Here is a 10,177-nt window from a genome sequence, read left to right on the forward strand (position 1 = left end):
AACTGTAGAAATGATTTGTAACTGTAAAAATGATCCGTACAAGTAATTGTCAAAATTACAAATACGCCCTACACTTACAAATCTATTCTACAGGTACGGATCGGTTTTACAGCTACAAATCATCCTACAGTTAAAAATATTTTTCCATTACAAAAATATTCTACAAATCAATATTCTACGCACAAAAAGTTGTCCTACAGTTACACATCTTTTCTGCAAGTGCACAGACTTTTGCACCACCTTAGGGATGAGAAGTGTCTCATATGTATTGTGTGTGTGAGTGTGTGGATTTGTAACCGTAAAAATTATTTGTGATTTAACAAAAAATAACACAAACGATTTTAAGTATTACTCATATGTCCTTCACTTACAAATATATTCCAAAGGTACTAAACCTTCCACAGTTGCTGTCTTTCAATTACGAAGCAATTCTGCCATTACGAATCTCTGCCGCTCGCACAAGTATTTTCTGCAATTATACGAGTACTTTTGAGACGATTCTGGCACTTCCTCTTGAATAGCCAATGGCGATGCTCAGGTTTGGCTAGCCAATCAGGAATCTAAGTTCACTAATGACACTGTTTGCCCATCTCTTCACTAGCAACAACAATAGAGGTCGACCCCAGCAAAGTTCATTCCATACCTGTAGAAAAAGCTCATCTGAGAACTATCAAGTGGTGCGGTCATGTTGAACAAAACAATACATGAAAGAACAGCAAACTGCAGCAACATCAACAACACCGACAACAACAACAAAAAACAACAACAAAAGCAGCAGCAGCAATAAGAGCAAATAAGGTGCTCCTATAACTCTCCTGTGTGAAGGAAATGAAAGGAGTGGGCATGAAAACACACTCATCCCGCCATGGCCACAGCTCTCCATGGCTTTTAGGCACGATGACACGTGCGACCACCTGGTCCGGCTCGCGCCCAGCACTCATGGGGTGGAGCACGTCTCCTCTCCCGCCGACCGTGCCGGTGCTGGGGCGTGCGGTGGGGAGTGATGGGGAACGTGGGGTAAGCCGAGTGCTCCCGTGCTGTTGCACCTCAATTACATCACTGTGTACTTGGAATATATATGTGCATTAGCATTGTAACCGGGGCAATTTAGGGAACACCTGCAGTGAGGAGGAGAGCGGAGGAGGTGGAGAAGGCGGAGGAGGCGGAGGAGGGGGAGGCCAGCGGGGGTGGGGGTGGCACCGCACGGCACAACATGACACTTCCTCAGCATGAGGAATACACACACACACACACACACACACACATGTACGCAGTCACACACAAACACACACATGTACGCAGTCACACACACACACAAACACACACACATGTACGCAGTCACACACACACACAAACACACACACATGTACGCAGTCACACACACACACAAACACACACACACACACATGTACGCAGTCACACACACACTGACACACACACACACACACATGTACGCAGTCACACACACACACACACACACAAACACAAACACACACATGTACGCAGTCACACACACACACACACACAAACACACACATGTACGCAGTCACACACACACACACACACACACAGAGAACACTTTCTCCAACACCACTCAAAAGGGCTCTGACACACAGCACACTGCCACACCCTGACACATGCTTCCAGTGGCAATCGATTCCCCTTAAGGGTCTTTGCCCAAAGAGCTACAAGGGGCCCGTTACTGTGCCACAGGGCTGAGCTTGAGTGGGCAGTCGGATGATGTGTCATTATGAAGCACTGGCTGTCAGCCCTGACCGCGAGCTCCAGCCTGCCCGCCTGCCTGCCCGCTCCGCTGGCCAGAGACTATTTTCCCACAGCAGGCTCTATTATGTTATTATGACTGGAGTCCCAGAGTGCAGGGCTCTGCCTGTTAATGCTGCTGCTTACTGCTCTGGCCACTTACAAACAAGCTCACTAATGTACTCTCAGTAGGACAAGGGGGGTTACTGACCAGGCTGCCCCGAAACCAGGGATGGACAGGTCAACGATATGCCGGAAGATGCAAGGAACCATGAAAAACATACACACTCTCTCTCTCTCTCTCTCTCTCTCTCTCTCTCTCTCACACACACACACACACACACACACACACAAACATATGCAGATTTGTGCAAATTATGTCATTTTCATAATAATAATACTAGGCTAAACTAGGCTACTATATACAATCAGATGTAGGTAGGATTTTAGTGCAGGAGTAGGATTGGGCAAATGTGGGAGAATGTCTATGTGTTGGAGATCGTAGCAAAGCCAAAATGGATTTGATTAGAAAAAAAGTATAGTATTTTTGCTTCAGGGTTCTGCAGGGGAAATGGGTGACAGTGAGTTTAATTGTAGCCAATCGCTAAAGGCCCAATGTTAAGCGCTAATAGGCATGCTTCTTCTCTCTCTCTCTCTCTCTCTCTCTCTCTCTCTCTCTCTCTCTCTCTCTCACACACACACACACACACACACTATGTATATGTGTGTTAGTGTGTGATTTTATGCTCTCCACGAGGCATACAGTTGGTGTTGGCGGGCAGGAATTGCCATAAAGCAATCACAGTCTTTTTACCTCTTCCTTTTTATTTGCAGTTTGCCCTCGGTAACAGCCTGTGTCAGGGCAGGACATCCGTGTCTCATTAATAATACGGTGAGGGCTGATTCATGTGTGGAGAGGAAGAGACGGATAGAGTGGGCCTGAGAAAGAGAGAGAGAGAAAGAGGGGTGGGGGGCTGGGGAGGAAGAAAGCAAAATGCCTTTCAGTTTAATTATGAACATTCAGTGAACAGGGCTAAGTTTAAGGGAAACCTCCCATTGCATTCTCAGTGTGTGTGTGCAATTGTATTAGTGCATCTGAGTGTCTAAACAAGTCTATGGCTATCGTGAGTATGTTTTGTGTGTGCTCTGTGTGCGGTTTACATTTATTTGAATGTGTGTGTGTGTGTGTGTGTGTGTGTGTGTGTGTGTGTGTGTGTGTGTGTGTGTGTGTGTGTGTGTATGTGTGTGTGTGTGTGTGTGTGTGTGTGCGTGCGGCGTGTGCATTTGTGTATTTGAGCGTACAGGGCAACCAGCGGCTCCATTTGTGCTCCGGTGTCTGCCCGGTTCTCCGGGTCTCCTCAGGATAAACACGTCAAACACATGTTCATAATCACGTAGAACATGTTCCAGCTGGCCGGGCCACATGCTTGCCTACATTTAAGACTTTGCCGTGGGCGGTGGCATTCCGATCCGATTCTGCATTCTTAGTTTGGCAACTGAGGTCAAACACAAGAGGGGCCAAGGGGTGACGGGCTTACTGCAATCTCCAGCACCTCTGCGTCTCTTTGGGGGTAATTCTCCTCAAATCCCCCCACTGTGTTTGAAAGCCTTTATCTCAACTTAAAATGTTTACAAACTAGTTAATTAACTAGAGAGCGATTGCAAGCAGCTAATACGGATTGCGTTCGGTTTCTAATGGTATTTTAAAAGCACACAACAGATCTTGTGAATTTGTTTTTTTGGGATGAAGCTGGCCTAATATAAAAATAATGGAGCATCTGATTGCTAAGTTCATTTGTGACATTCATTCATTTGTAAGAATGTTCATCAATTTAATTTACCTCTGCCTGACTGCAGAACAAAGCAATATAGCTCACACACATCATTCTAGCAGTCAGTATCCTAATCAGTGATTCCTTCACTCCATTCACATCATGTTATGTTATTATATTTATATCTTTCATCACTGCTTTGCCATGGCTATTGTGATGGTTATTGATTGGACCTCTGGTACAATTACTGAGTTCAATAATGATAACAGTGGATGGGTATTGATGCTGTAAGGGTGATGCAGTGGTTCAAGAGACTGTCTACTCTGATTACACTGTGTTGCTTAGAAATTACAATCACATGCAGCAAAGAAGATGGCAATGAGGACGATGTGTGAATGAAAAGCACAGAAGTAAATATCTTGGACTTAAAAGACAAGTTGTGCTTATTTGACCATGCTACCTAATTGCACATACTGTCCTAGAAAAGCCTTAGCTGTACCGAGCAGTTGAGGTCATTTTCAGAGGAGAAAATATTTCAGCTGGTGTTTATATGAGCATTTCTTACAACTTCCTTTGTCTGTATTTTATTACTATTATTTCCAGCAGCCATAGTACTTAATTTCTTATGCATTTAGCTGACACTTACAGACCTCAGTCTCCCTGAAGCAACTTGGGGTTAAGTGCCTTGTTCGAGGACACAAGAGTGGCAGCCAGGAATTGAATCCATGACTTTGTGATTACTGCATTCTAGCCAAGTTCCTTAGTCACTACACTACCACCCAATAGTGGGGCAAAAAGAGGTGTACTTTACCATTTTTAGACAGTCAGACTCCGTGTTTACATGCTGGGGCCGCAGATTAAGCCATACCTTTGAGAAGTTCACACTGATCACTCAATTGAAGAGATTTCTGCTATGCCACAGTTTTGCCCTGGTGCTCTAATTACAGAAACATGTGAACTTGGCGCCATTTTGCCAACCATACACAAAGCAGGGGTTAGGGGCAATGCAACGGCTCAGTAGAACCGTGGAAAATGCTAATCCTAGCTAATCTGTTGAAAATTGTTGTGTTATTCAGTATAACTTGAGGAGAAGAAAGAAATAAACAATGGAAAATTGGCTTAACATTAATTGTCACATTCTCTTTGTGTCAAATAGGAGGTTAAAAAAGCTTAGACGTGAACTAACTTAATTGTGGCAAAACATGCCGTGCTGTGATGAATACTGTTACTAGTATCATGTAGACATTTTGCGATACAGTTTATCAAGGTTTAATAGAGTTGCCATTATAAACACTCAGCTGTTTCTCTCAAGATTGACTTGACTAAGACTTTTACCGTGCAGACTAAACAATACCGCGCCTTGAGGGATCTTCTCAATTGTGAATTGACTGAGAAAGTAAACATAGAGCTCACTATCCTGTGCACACAGTGGCTTAGCTGAACAAATCACCATCATTTAGAAGCATGCATGCAGTCATATAAGTGTTGCTTCTCAAGCAGAGACCGCATAGACTTAGTAGCAAATCACCTTGAAAATGCCTAATTACTTTTCATCAGCACGACTAAATGAGTATTTCCTGCCTTTATTAGCATGTGTGATAAATCTGGCAGGGTAATTCTGAGGACACTAAATATTTAACAGATAATTTAATTAAGACAGTGTCACGTAAATGCATACCATGCTTGGAGGGCCTGTTTCATTAATTATTTTGACAGTTATTATGTATATCGAAAAGGTTTCAGGGGTGACTGTGGCTGCTGATTGCATTATGTTCGAACAAGTGGACCAAATTCTGGTGCTGAAGGCCTTAGAGTGCGGTGGTGGTTATACAAAGTTCAGCATTCTGCCAGGCTAAACTATAGAGGGGAAACAGGCTTCATTAAAAAATTGGCTTCATCAAAAAAATACGATTGCCACGAATGTACCACCTCAAAGAGATTTCACATACAGTACATAATGTCAAACTGTGATCTACTTCATGTCCTTGGATGTGGCACTGTGAAATACATAAGCCAAGGCTATCATTACACCCAAATCCTGTAGGATGTTTGGATGGCAGATGTAATTATTGAGATGGATTGGCGTAATCGCTGCATAATGGACAGGTGTCCTGTCTGATTGCTGTGGGTCAATACCTAACCTAAGCACAAGCTTTGTATTAGTCTTCATACCTCATTTCCCCCTTGCCACCACCACGCATGTGACGTTTAGCTAGTCCTCCCTGAAAATTAATTGTCTAGAATTAGATGTCTGAATGGTTAATTATCATGATGAACGTTTTATTGAAATAATACTGAGCAGAATTTGAAAAATGTTAAAGCAGGTCACACACACTCGATACAGAGTTGTCAGAAAGAATAATTGCCATCATTCATTTAATTGGGATCAGAATATCAAAGGAGGATAAAAGGGAAAGAGGGAGGATGAAAAGAGAGACGGTGGCCTAAAGCAGCACGCTTTCTATCCTTTGTCCACGGCTGAGGGCTCTGTAGGGGTCGTGGATAAAGAGTCAAGTGAAAATGTGGTGGTGCCTGAAATGGGAAAACCATCAAAGAAATCATTTCCTCCATCATGGAGCAGTGAACTGTAATGAACTGAGCAAAAACACTGGGCCAAATCCTAATCACTGCTACTGATGCAAACAAGACTAATGATCAAGTAAACGTAACAAGCTAGGAAATAAACTGGTTTCGGTATAAGGAATTCATAGTTTGCTAAGTATAAGAAACTCTGTGATGAGATTGATAATATTAGACAGTAATGAAGAACACTTTTCAAGGTGTGTTTAAGATACCAAGTCAGAATCTTGAGATGCTAAGTCAAAAATTGCAATTATGAGAATCACAAAATATTGACCTTTAATCTCAAAATTCAGACTTAGTATTTCAAAATTTCGTTTTTGTATCTCAAAATTTCAACTTAGTACCTCAGAATTTTGAAATAGTTTGTTTTTTCAAGCAGTCTTCCACAGAAAACTGACAATATCCAATAAGTACCTGAGAGGGAACACCATTCCTGATCACTCTGTGACTATGTAACTCTGTGACTATGTAACTGTGTAACATCAACTCCTCAAACCACACACATCACATACACACACTCACACTCACACATGCGCGCGCACACACACACACACACACACCTACACACACACACACACACACACACACACACACACACACACACACACACACACACAGGTTATGTTTTCAGATGTAGCATAGCTGATAGCGGGCTTCACAATTATGACCACAGACACAGTGTCCATCTCAGTTTACAAGACAATATTACAAGATTAATGCGTTATGGACAATTTAAGAGGTTATTAGATAACCCCACGCCCTCACCCCTACCGTGCAAAAACACCACTCGGTGCTCTCCTGTGGCTTGCTGACAGACAGGCAGGTGCAATTGTGTCAGTTACACAGGAGTCAGACGTCTGGGGAAAAATGACAGGCTGTCCTGGTGGTGCTAACCCCTCGTGTTGAAGATTATCCCTTTCACATTCTTATGCGAGGTCACCCAATCTCGTCATGTGTCCCGGAGTCGCTGACCTGACTTGTACTCCCTGACCAGACCAAGCTGGCCATAAGCTGTCTGTAGTGGCCATATGCTCCCTTAACGGTCACTGGTTCCCTCCCACATTCGCATGATCCATAGCCATGACCCACAAAATCAGACTGGATAAAATGACACTTGTTTTTCTTTCTCTGCCGCTTGCTTACGAATACAAATCAAATGTATTACAGTGGGACCTTACACTCAAGGAGCAACACATCACCCAGCATTGTGCTACTATAATCACATTGTCAGCCTCACACATTTTTGCAAAACACTGCTAAATTGTAAATAAACACTAAACACACTTCTCTACTTTAGACACAGAAATATAACAACGCGTCACTATGTCATTTGTCATTTTAAGACACTGCCTTTCAACCCCCCCCCCCCCCCCCCCCCTCTCTCTCTCTCAAATACCACATTCATTACTCAATGAATTTGATCAAACATAGTCATCGGGTGTGAATACACTCTGTAAACTTACCCATCAGTCTTAACCTTAAAGGTAACTGGTGAGATTACACCAGTGGTGTCACCAGTTGGTGTCTTCTTTCAGAAATGAAAAGCAACCAACATTGCAGAGAAAGGAAGAGGGAGATGGAGAATGAGTGCAGAAGGTCCTAGACGAAGATAGAAAGGGAGAGGATGATGAAGATATAAGTGGTCCTGGAGAATATGTGAACTAAGCAAGTGAAGACCAAACTTACATCATGAGATTCAAGTAACATTAGTTGACTATATTGTACTGTCCTGAAGGGTTGAGCCATTCAATGGTGATGATCCAGGGTCTGTGAAAGGGAAGCCTTCACTTTGTGTGTTTGGAGATGAATAGATGTATTGAGTGATTTTCATGTAGAGAGAAAAAAACCCTCAGTATAAATTATTAGCTTTGACTTGACTGAAGGGGTTTCATTATGACCACTGCAACACTAGCAGTTTTTTTCTTCTTTTCTTTGCTTAACCCCCCCCCTGCATTTTTGGTTTTTGGTGGATGATTCCCAGGACAGCAGACCACAGGCAACTTGGTGGGCATGTACTGTAGGAAGGAATAGAAGCTTTTGGTCCCTGGAGGCCACCCCTTTAACCCAATAATTTTCAGTGTCCCGCTGGACATCTGTATAGTGCTTTACATTCTCAGATTAATTTTATTATGTTTCAATTAAATTTGATCCAAAATGCCCCCATCCCCCTCCTCCGCTTTTGGTGCAACCCAGTGTAGCTGCAGCACAATAAGTAGATGCAACATATTGGGTACTGAAATATTCACAAGAATCCATAGAAATTGAATCTTATACACACTCATTGAACCAACAAAGTAAATGCAAAAATAGAGACTTTTTTGTAATTATTCCATATTTTGTGTAGTCAGTCTATATCAGAACACCTGACATACAATCTAAATAGTCCACAAGATACCTCAAAGTGTTACCTTTCATTTGAGACCAGGATTATGCTTCTACACAAGTTCATGTTCATGTGCAGTAAGCATTTGATTGTCAGTGTGCATTTTGAATAACAAAAAGTCCTATGGGGAGTATCCATAGGCATTTTACAAAACGCATGGCAAATAATAGTCTAAAGCACTCATATTTTCATTCTATATTGATCTACTTTTGCACACAGCTTCACAAGACCTGGTGCTAGGGCTCAGTTGTGTTTCTAAGGGATATCAAGTGACCTAGAGGGCTGAAATGTGGTCAGTTCAGAGATGCATGTAATCCGGCAGAAAGAAAAAAACTATATTCTAGCCTCTGTAACTCTTTGTCAGTACATCACACAGTTATTTTGACTGTCTCCTACGAAAAACTACAGGTTCTCAGCTTTCTACAGAGGTCCAGCATTTGATGGTTGACCCCAAAAGAGGTGGGAACAATGCCCTTGTAAATAGGCACAGTGCAATTTCAGGCAAAAACTTGACATTTTTACTGAGATCAAAGATCCAAAGAATATATGATAAAATACAGGCATGATGCATAAAGAAACAACTAAACATATGAATAAATATCCACAAGGTGAGGGTAATTAAGTGGTGAATCAGTTCCTGTTGCTTGACAAATTTTCGGCCATTAAAGCAACACAACACCTGACCGTTTTCATCAGTTTTACAATGAGATGTCTACCCACTTAACGCTAAATCTGTACCCAGTATGATAAAAACTGATGAAAAGCAGAATTCCAGCATTGTGTTACGTAGGGGTGGGGCATACTGTAATATTGATACTGCAATATAACGCATAACTCTTGTTTGTGATACGTTATCGGCACAGTGGTTCCAAATATCAATATTTTTACTAAAACATTTATACAATTCAGATTGTAAATGGACTCATCCGCCAATTTGACTTGCTAGAGTCACAAATGCATGTTCCTCAAGGTGTTGCTTATCAAATGAAAGCAATAGGCTAAAACCCTATACTCTTTGTACTGTACACTGTTTCAATTTAGTTGTGAAATACAGTGAATAATAATTCTAGCCTTTTCACTTTTCCCTCTTCTTCATTTACACAGATGTAGTGACATATCATAGATTAATCTTGTTGCAATATGTTGAGTATTGCAGAATCACTGTAGCGTGACATTTTCATTATCGAGCGCAAAAATATCGTAACCATAACGATTCCTGAATGACTCCGTGACTCCCAGCACTAGTGTTATGTTGAGAGGGCTATGGTGAGTTGAACCTGCTGGGAACATAGACAAAGCCACTGCCAGTTCACCACCTCTGTAATTCCCCCTATCAGGTGTACCTGGTGGAGGAGGCCAGGGCTTTCTGTCCTCCTCATTCTCCTCCTCGCTCCACTCTCCATCCGCCAACAAAAGACACAATTGTTTACTATCACAAAGAGCGTTTGGTGGTAGATTTTTAAAACATTTTTGTTATCTCCTGGAGGCACAGTATGTCCTGATGCATGCGGTAAGGAATTAACAGTTCAGACATCAATTGAGTACGCTATTGTCTTTGACAAAATGTCTAAAACAAGAGGTATTTTGTGTGTGTATGTGTGTGTGTGTGTGTGTGTGTGTGTGTGTGCTTTGTTTTATGGGTGAAGAGCTTCCTCAGGTAAAGGGCTCTGGATTAGGA

General features: G+C 42.1%; 1 long non-coding RNA gene across 1 annotated transcript in view; it reads left to right on the plus strand.

Annotated features, from left to right (window-relative positions):
- The window catches only part of LOC121720916, a 3,492-nt gene extending 3,230 nt beyond the window's left edge, over positions 1–262 (plus strand). The window contains exon 3 of the long non-coding RNA XR_006034658.1: positions 1–262. This exon is cut by the window's left edge and continues 46 nt beyond it. This is a non-coding gene — a long non-coding RNA (uncharacterized LOC121720916).
- The last annotated feature ends 9,915 nt before the right edge of the window (positions 263–10,177 follow it).

Source organism: Alosa sapidissima, chromosome 1 (genome assembly GCF_018492685.1).
Source record: "Alosa sapidissima isolate fAloSap1 chromosome 1, fAloSap1.pri, whole genome shotgun sequence".
NCBI lineage: Eukaryota > Metazoa > Chordata > Actinopteri > Clupeiformes > Clupeidae > Alosa > Alosa sapidissima.